The sequence below is a fragment of the Schistocerca americana genome, chromosome 1 (genome assembly GCF_021461395.2).
Source record: "Schistocerca americana isolate TAMUIC-IGC-003095 chromosome 1, iqSchAmer2.1, whole genome shotgun sequence".
In the NCBI taxonomy this organism is placed as follows: Eukaryota; Metazoa; Arthropoda; class Insecta; order Orthoptera; family Acrididae; genus Schistocerca; species Schistocerca americana.
Genome location: NC_060119.1, coordinates 407,263,083 through 407,273,299, shown reverse-complemented (window position 1 = coordinate 407,273,299; position 10,217 = coordinate 407,263,083).

The window sequence follows — 10,217 nt, the reverse complement described above, 5'->3', positions numbered from 1 at the left end:
CACACTCTCTTTTATCGAGACTTCTATAGAAGAAAGCCACTATTTTAAAATACTGGATACAGAAAGTGACTCATAGCAAATTGAATAAGAAAGTTGTATCGCTTTCTAGAAACTACATACCCTTTTCCTGTGTCGGTAATTAATTTGTATCATCTCCGTGGCATCCTACAGTTACGAATAGTTAGCAACTTCTCACACATTTCAGGCCTACTTAAATTTCCCATAAATCGCACAGGAAAATATTTCTTTGACGATTGAACACATAAATACATATCGCTATTGTTCTGTAATAGAAAATCTTTTATGCACTGGTGGACAAAAGTGAAGAGAAGGCGAAGGGACACGAGTCGGTTGCCGGTTGCTGAAGCATATGCGGTGAATTTGTCTTCCTACAGCAAGCGTAGATACGGGTTCCAGGTGCTTCACATTGCATTAGTAGTCTTTCTATCACCAATGTGGCTCCGAAGAGGTGATGTGACGTCAGTTGTGCAAATTTCTTGGTTTCTCAAATATAACGTAAGATTGTCAGATTTAATGCATGCTGTGCACTTTGGATTTAGCACACTTTAATCTAAAAATTGAATTCGTGTGATATTATGTACCTGTAGTGATCACGGGGATGCGGTAGGGCAAAAAGAATTGTGGAGGTTAGGACTGGCATGTCTTCGTATCAAAAAGCTTTGGAACTTTGGTGTGCGCGAGAGCGCGCTGCCCGCAGAGGATTCAGCCGGGCTGGCGGATTGCGCTCGCGTGCACACGCGTTGCGCGACTAACAGCGCGACAGTCGTGGGTTGCGGCGGACAGAGACTAAAACTCTGGAAAGTCTATTCTATTGCACAACATTAATGGGTTGTCGCAAACTTTGCATATAGAGTAGTCCTGCACCGTTGTCGCCACCGACTGACCTCTCCACAAGTCCACGACGTTCGCACGAGACTGTGTGGTTAAAGATTACGCGGATCAGCAATTTAAATTGTAAATCCCAATGACTCTTCTGAAAACAGTAATTTTTTCTTAAATATAGTGTTTTGTATCAGTGTAGATCGTGTGTGGTAGACTACACTATTGACCAAAATCATTATTAACTGGGATAGGTTTCTGATTCCAGGATTCTTATTTGCGTGAGCGAGGATCATAAATATGTAACATAATTTAATAGAATTACATCAAATTTTGTTCCTTTGGAAAATTCCTGAGTAAATCTTAACTAACATTCTGTCTGCGTAGCAACAGGCTTTCAGCCAAGTTTCTCTTACATTTGGCAGTAGTTTCTTTATTTAATTTGAACGTAAGTGAAAGAAATGATGAAAGAACTTCGCTTTTGGCTTCTATACTGCTGAGTATTGGTCACTTGGTGTACAGTATTTCAGGATTATTTCAGCACTGGACATTTCATAGTGAGTTTCAATGGTTTAAATGTTTTATTTTTCTGCTGTTTTCAATGAAATAACTCCGATAAGCCGGTACAAGCCCGTGGCCTCATTTCGCAAGTAATGGGAAGGGGGTCGCAGAAGCAACCCTCGTTGAAAATCTTGCTTTAGCTGGCTTCCATTGGTATAACCGTGTAAGGGGTCCTTGCCAGGGTGACGGTGAAGACCTAACGGCAGCTACAGCGGAGAAAGAGTCTTTTGGAACGGTGAAGCTGGCGCAAGAGGCACCTTTTCCCCTTGGGTGGATAAATGTTGCAAGTAGCGACTGTACGCCAGAGGGGTGGCTACAGACAACATCTGACTCATAGTGAGCAGCTGATCTTAAGTTGGGAAACATACTACCTATGCGGAAAGTAACGGGACACTACCATGTTAATTTCCCAAGCAGTATATGGTATGTCTCTCGATGTGAAAGAGACCGGAGTTAAAACCTCCCCACGCTCGGAATGCCAAGAGGGAAACACATTGAGAGGAAACGTCTATGAAAGGAATAAGGAGAGAATGACGGAAGGAAAGATAAGGATTGGAACATACAATGTCCACAAACTACTGCAGGTAGGAAAACTAGAAAATACAAAGCAGGAGATGAAAAGCAACAAATTAGATGAGCTTGGCGTGCGTGAAGTTAAATGGGGAGAGAACGGAGAGGTAGAAAGTGGAGATTATAAACTTTTCTACTCAGAGGAAATCAAGAGTAGCGAAACCAGAGAAGGAATACTGTTAGGGCAGAAACTAAAAAATAAGGTAATAAACGCGCAATAAATTGATGGAAGAGACCAGACAGCAGAGAGATGAATAAATGGAAGTGTATTATGAGATGATTCAAGAGCTTATCAAGAAAGAAACAAGAAGTGCCTGCATTACCACTACGAGGAGCTGCAGAGCGAAGCAAGAGATGAAGACACAGTGCAGAAATTTAGACTGGGGACAAAAAATAAGACCAGAGGATGACTTATCAGCTTCTATAAAGTGGGTACAACATTATTCCAAAAGGAGACGTTATACTTGGTTGTTAAATTTGAATAGATAAAGGTATCAGTTGGACTGCATTTTGATACAAAAAAGGTTAACAACCGTCTGAAGAATGCCAAAGCTTACCCAGGAGCAGACGTAAACTCAAACAACAACATTGTAGTGGGGAAATACAAGTGAAGTTGAGAAAGTGTGGAGATGTAAAGCAAAAGAAAGATTAAACTTGGAGATCCTCAATGAGGTGGGTAAAGCTTCAGAGTTGGAACACTGGGTTATGGAAAAATGGGAGAGAGGCAGAAAGGAGAAATGTGTAAATGACAAATGGATAAAAATTGGGGAAGGACTAATGAACTCTGAGAAGAAATACTAGGAATTAATATGTCCAAAAGTGTTGGGAAAGAAGGAATAACGGAAAACATGGTAAAAAAGACGGAAGAAAGGAGAAAGTGGAAAAGTGTGGAAAATAAAGAAGGCAAAAAGAGATACAAGAAACTGATTAATGAATTAAGAAGAGGAACTGAAGAGACAAGAGAAAGATGGACGAAAGGCAAATGCGAGGAAATGGCGAAAATGGAGAGAAAGAGGGAAAGTATTAAATGATGTTCAGATTGGCTAGTAAAATGAAAGAAGGAAGACTAACATGGAAATAAAGAGTGGAAGATACATTAGCTGAAGAAATGCAGGAGGTTCTGAGCAGATGGCAAGAATATATAGAATGCCTCTACAAGATGGATCGCCGCGCTTGGTACCCGCGCGGTCTAAGGCCTTTTGTCACGCTTAGTGCGGCACCCCCGGCGGAGGTTCGAGTCCTCCCTTGGGCATGGGTTTGCGTGTTGTCCTTAGCGTTAGTTATTTTAAGTTAGATTAAGTAGTGTATAAGCTTAGGGACCAATGACCTCAGCAGTTTAGTCCCATAAGACCTTACCACAAATTTCCAATATAAGATGGATCAAATCCCAAGTGAAATGAAGCTTGAAGAGGAGCAATGTGTGCCAGAAGATGGAAAGCCGTCCAGCATCTTGGAAGCAGAAGCAGAAAAGGCGCTGAAGGACATGAAGAATCGGAAGACACATGGAATCGATAACTTATCAGCAGAAGTGTTGAAGAGTTTGGGAAATAGAGGGAAGAAGGTAATGGTCTACATCTGTAAAGAAGTATATGACAAAGGAGAATGGCAGAGGCTTTCTTGGAACGGCAATGATACAGACTGAGAAAAAGAGAAATACCGAAAAATGTGAAGAGCATAGGACTATCAGCCTAATGTCTCATGCAGCTAAAGTATTGCTGAGAGTGTTGATTAGAAGGTTGTACGGAAAGTTGGATGGATGTATTGCAGAGGAACAGTTCTGATTTAGAAGATAAAAAGGTACAAGAGATGCTACTGGTCTGTTAAGAATCACAGAGGAAAAATACATTGAGAAAGGCAGAGATTTATGCTGTTTTTAGTTATTTGGAAAAAGCTTCCGACAGAGTACAATGGAACAAACTGATGGATATTTTAAAGACGAAAGGAGTAGATTTGAAGGAGACACGACTAGTACAGACGATAAGTTTATAACAGAAAGTAAGAATAAGGATTGGAAATGAAATGTCTGAAGGAAGCGGTGTTAGAAGGGGCGTTAGACAAGTTTGCTGTCTCTCCTTTTTTTTCAACTTATACCTGGAAGAGATTATTGCGAAAGGCTTAGATGGAAAAAGAAGAGTGAGTATTGATGGAAAGAGAAGAAAATACATACGATTTGCTGATGACATGCTTGCTATTAGTGGCTGAGAGTGAACAGACTGTAAATAAAATGTTATAAGGCCTGAATGATGCTTGTGTGAAATGTGGGATGAGAATCAATGCAGCAAAAACAAAGAGTATGTTGATTGGCAAAGGAAAGAGACTGGCCGGCCGGAGTTGCCGAGCGGTTCTAGGCGCTGCAGTCTGGAACCGCGCGACCGCTACGGTCGCAGGTTCGAATCCTGTATCGGGCATGGATGTGTGTGATGTCCTTAGGTTAGTTAGGTTTAAGTAATTCTAAGTTCTAGGGGACTGATGACCTCAGAAGTCCCATAGTACTCCGAGCCATTTGAACCATTTGAAAGAGACAGGCACATATTAAGACAGGACAAGTACTAATTAGACAAGTAAAAGCATTTAAATATCTTGGAAGTACGATTACTGAAGACTTGAGATGCTATAAGGAGATAAAAACTCGCATTACTGTAGGGAAGGAGGCATTCAATAAAAAGAGATTACTATGTGGCAGGTGTTTTGTCTGGAGTGTGGCACTCTAACGGGCAGAAACATGGACACTCAGAGGAGAGGTTTGGCTAGAAGCATTTTACATGTGGATTTGGAGGAGAATAGGGAGGATAAGGTGGATGGAAAGAGCAAGTAATGAAAGGGTGTTGGAAAACTATTGGCGAGAGGAGGACTGCTGCAGGATATAAGAGAAAATAAAAAGATCTGGATGGGACATTCGATGAGACGGAAGTGTCTGCTAACAGACGCTTTAGAAGGTCTATTTCATGGGAGGAGATACCAGGTGATAGACGACATAAAAGGAAGTGGAAATTACGTGGACCTGGAGAGGATTGTAGAAGATAGGGCAGCATGGAGAGTTACCATGTGAAAACCTGCCTTTAGGCAGAACACTGATGAAGATAATGATGATGAAGATGATCATACAAATAAAAATAAATTTATGAAAATAAGTGTTAGTGTTCCGTGATGTCTAAATATTGTTGTGTTGAAGGTCATTCCAAAGTTACAAAAATGGTTCAAATGGCTCTGAGCACTATGGAACTTAACATCTGAGATCATCAGTCTACTACATCCTAAGGACGTCACACACACCCATGCCCGAGGCAGGATTCGAAACTGCGATCGTAGCGGTCGCGCAGTTCCAGACTGAAGCGCCTAGAACCGCCCGGCCACACCGGCCGACTCAAAGTTACAGTTATCACAGTACGTTTTATTGTATTAGGAGATTTCCCTTAAAATTATTAAACAGAGTGAATCAGGCATTCTAAATCCAGTAACCGCTGGGAATATTTGCATCGACAAGTATAGTACAAAATTATGCAGTCGAGTTGCAGACGCCATTTCAGTAATAAACTGATTTTGCAGTTAAGTCTGTCCAGTTGGACTGCCGACCGTGCTCTTTCAAAATTATCCAAGTTCATTCCAAGTAACTACATTATTCAGTCAGAGTAAATATTTATTTCAGGACAGATCAGCCCCAACTTTAAACCTTTTATTCACTAACAATTGCATATTAAAAATATAGTCGTTCTTGAGTGACTTTTCAGTGTCATTCTCTGCAGTAACTTGTGTACGTTTCCCCATTTCGATTTGACTGTACTCGGAACCGATAACGTCGCTTCCTTGATCCTTAGTTACGCGATCACACGGTTTAGTCTTTCATATTGTGGAGACATTAACGTCCGTTCTTTGAACACATGTGGTCGTTCTGTGCGTTGGCTTACGAGTATAGAAACACTGTCCCTGTACACTGAAGATCGACCATATACATTGATCAAGTGCGATATTTGAATCCTTATGTAATCTTTGGTATTATGTGACCCATGCGACTCACATTAGAGTGTATTAGCTAGCGACGTGCTGCCATTTCAATACACAGCCTGCTTGCAACAGACTGTTCAGGTATCGCGTCTGCATTCGCACCAAACACCGCTCCTAGCCGCAACAACGTCGCCTCAGATACGGCACATGTTCTTTTGGCTTTTGGCCACCGAGCTTAATTTACTGTCCTGCATATGACTAGAAGTAGCCACAAACGCAAATGAAAACTGCATTTGTAATTTAGTCGTGGGTTCAATGATGCTTTGCAGTCAGGTGCAGTTCTTACTACACTGATTCAACGAGGCGCTACATATTACGTATTACAGCGAAAGTGCTGAAACTACTTACAAATTTTCTAGCCGGGCTTAAGGAACGAAACGAGCATATTTTAGAAAAATCGAACATTATACATAAATTACAGCTGTAAATTGCAATACAGCAAAGATTTTTCTTGTTGATAATAGGAAACTGCATAATCAAGCCACACGGTCATAAAAGGCAGAATATAATGATGTTCCAGTAAAAACAAGTAAATATGGCTGAAGCTTCAGGTTCAGTAATATATTACGCAATATATGTTTAATATGTATAATAATGTAAGATTGTGTGTAATAATGAACTGATGACGCGTACACATATGAGACAGTACCGAAAGTGTCGCAAGTTCTATTCAGTTGAAAGGAAAAAAGACAAGGATTTTAGTATCCTGCAGAAAGCATTAGAAGCGCCGTACTTACTACTGTAGGATGATGAAGAGCGAGGGAACGAGAACGGCACTGGAAGCAGCCTGTTTCTGAAACTGTCATGTTGTCATACGAGATGAAACACAGCGGAAGCTTCATGATGATCTTGCCGTTCCCTCCGGTTGACATAGGTGTGCGGTAGGCACTGGCAGCCTTACAGCAATATTGAGGCGCTTCCGTCGTGTGCTGGCGTGGGTCCCTACATGCTTGGTGGAAGTGGTGATTGCTGGCCGCCGTCAGTGCTGGGCCAGGGCCATTCTTCACGGTTCCCCCTGCTGGCGTGTGGCTTACTGCCGCCGCAAATACCGCCATAAACCTCCCGTTTGTTAGCCCACCCCTGCACAGGTATCAAGCCCTCTCTCACTCACAGCCGAGAATTCACGTGGACCTTGGGTAAAGTTAGATGTAGCACGACGTAAGGCCACCATAATATATATCAGCACATACACACACCCACACACACACACACACACACACACACACACACACACACACCATCTGGTCAGAAGTACCTGGACACCATTATGTAATTCGGAATTGCCCACTAGATGTCATGAGAGGTGAGTAGAGAAGCGGGACAAGCGGAATGGATCGGTCAGGACAGCTCAGCGCCTTTGAATGTGACCTACACTACTGGCCATTAAAATTGCTACACCACGAAGATGACGTGCTACAGACGCGAAATTTAACCGACAGGAAGAAGATGCTGTGATATGTAAATGATTAGCTTTTCAGAGCATTCACACAAGATTGGAGCTGGTGGCGACACCTACAACGTGCTGACATGAGGAAAGTTACAAACCGATTTCTCATACATAAACAGCAGTTGACCGGCGTCGCATGGTGAAACGTTGTTGTGATGCCTCGTGTAAGGGGGAGCAATGCGTACCATCACGTTTCCGACTTTGATAAAGATCAGATTGTAGCCTATCGCGATTGCGGTTTATCTTATCGCGACATTGCTGCTCGCGTTGGTCGAGATCCAATGACTGTTAGCAGAATACGGAAACGGTGGGTTCAGGAGGATAATACAGAATGCTGTGCTGCATCCCAACGGCCTCGTATCACTAGCAGTCGAGATGACAGGCATCTTATCCGCATGGCTGTAACGAATCGTGCAACAACGTCTCGATCCCTGAGTCAACAGATGGGGACATTTGCAAGACAACAACCATCTGCACGAACAGTTCGAAGACGTTTGCAGCAGCATGGACTATCAGCTCGGAGACCATAGCTGCGGTTACCCTTGACGCTGCATCACAGGCAGGAGCGCCTGCGATGGTGTACTCAACGACGAATCTGGGTGCACGAATGGCAAAACGTCATTTTTTTGGATGAATCCAGGTCCTGGGTTTACATCATCATGATGGTCGCATCCGTGTTTGGCGACATCGCGGTGAACGCACATTGGAAGCGTGTATTCGTCAGCATCATACTGGTGTATCACCTGGCGTGATGGTATGGGGTGCCATTTGTTACACGTCTCGGTCACCTCTTGTTCGCATTGACGGCACTTTGAACAATGGACTTACATTTCGGATGTGTTACGACCCGCGGCTCTACCCTCAATTCTATCCCTGCGAAACCCTACATTTCAGCAGGATAATGCACGATCGCCTGCTGCAGCTCCTGTACGGGCCTTTCTGGATACAGAAAATGTTCGACTGCTGCCCTGGCCAGCACATTCTCATCTCTCACCAATTGAAAACGTCTGGTCAATGGTGGCCGAGCAACTGGCTCGTCACAATACGCCAATCACTACTCTTGATGAACTGTGGTATTGTGTTGAAGCTGCATGGGCAGCTGTACCTGTACACGCCATCCAAGCTCTGTTTGACTCAATGCCCAGGCGTATCAAGGCCGTTATTACAGCCAGAGGTGGTTGTACTGGGTACTGATTTATCAGGATCTATGCACCCGAATTGCGTGAAAACTTAATCACACGTCAGTTCTAGTTTAATATATTTGTCCAATGAATACCCGTTTATCATCTGCATTTCTTCTTGGTGTAGCAATTTTAATGGCCAGTAGTTTAGTTACCGGTCGTCACCTGAGTAACAAATTCACCAGGGACATTTACAACGCATCTAAAGCTGCTCAAGTTGAGTGATGGTGATGTGACTGTGAAGTGGAAACGCGAACGAACAACCACAGCTAAACCAAGACCGGGAAAACCTTATGTACTGACGGTCAGGGACCGTCGAGCATCGCGGAGGCTGGTTGTAAAAACTGCATGAAATCGGTGTAAGTAGTCACTCGTGAGATACAGAGTGCTGCCAGCAGTCCAGCTAGCACAGTTACTCTGCGCTGGGAATTAAAAAGAATACGGGAGAAAGGTCGAGCAGCTCCTCGTAAGCCGCCTATTTCTGTAGCGATTGCTAAGCGACGCTTGAGGTGGTGCAAAGAGCGGCGTCACTCGACTGTGAATGACCTGAAAGAAGTTATTTGGAGTGATGAATTACGCTGTACCATGTGGCACATTCGATGGGAAGGTTTAGGTTCGGCGAATGCCAGGAGACCGTTACCTGTGGTCACTTGTAGTGCCAACAGTTGATCACACAGAAGTGGGGGCTGTTTTTCGTAGATAGGGTGTGGTTCCCTTACTGCGCTTAAGGAAGTGCTAAACGCTGAAGAATATAAACACAATTTACAGCACTGTGCACCGCATACAAAGAGGAACTTTTCGGGGACGGTGATTATAGCAGCATGGCAGTGCACACTGTTATAAAGCAAGTATCTGAGAGGCAATGGTTCAAATGGCTCTGAGCACTATGGGACTCAACTGCTGAGGTCATTAGTCCCCTAGAACTTAGAACTACTTAAACCTAACTAACCTAAGGACATCACACACATCCATGCCCGAGGCAGGATTCGAACCTGCGACCGTAGCGGTCTCGCGGTTCCAGACTGCAGCGCCTTTAACCGCACGGCCACTTCGGCCGGCTGTGAGGCAATGTTTTGTAGACATTACTAACACGAATTCTTTACAAACGTATGGAAAAAATGGTAGAAGCCAACCTCCGGGAAGATAAGGTTGGATTCCGTACAAATGTTGGAACACGTGAGGCAATACTGACCCTACTACTTATCTTAGAAGATAGATTAAGGAAAGGCAAACCTACGTTTCTAACATTTGTAGACTTAGAGAAAGCTTTTGACAATGTTGACTGGAATACTCTCTTTAAAATTCTGAAGATGTTAGGGGTCAAATACAGGGAGTGAAAGGCTATTTACAGTTTGCGCAGAAATCAGATGGCAATTATAAGAATCGAGGGGCATGAAAGGGAAGTAGTGGTTGGGAATGGAGTGAGACAGGGTTGTAGCATATCCCCAATGTTATTCAATCTGTATATTGAGAAAGTGGTAAAGGAAACAAAAGAAAAATTCGGAGTAGGAATTAAAATCCATCGAGAAGAAATAAAAACTTTGAGGTTCGTCGATAACATTGTAATTCTGTCGGAGACAGCAGAGGACCTGGAAGAGCAGTTGAACGGAATGGAC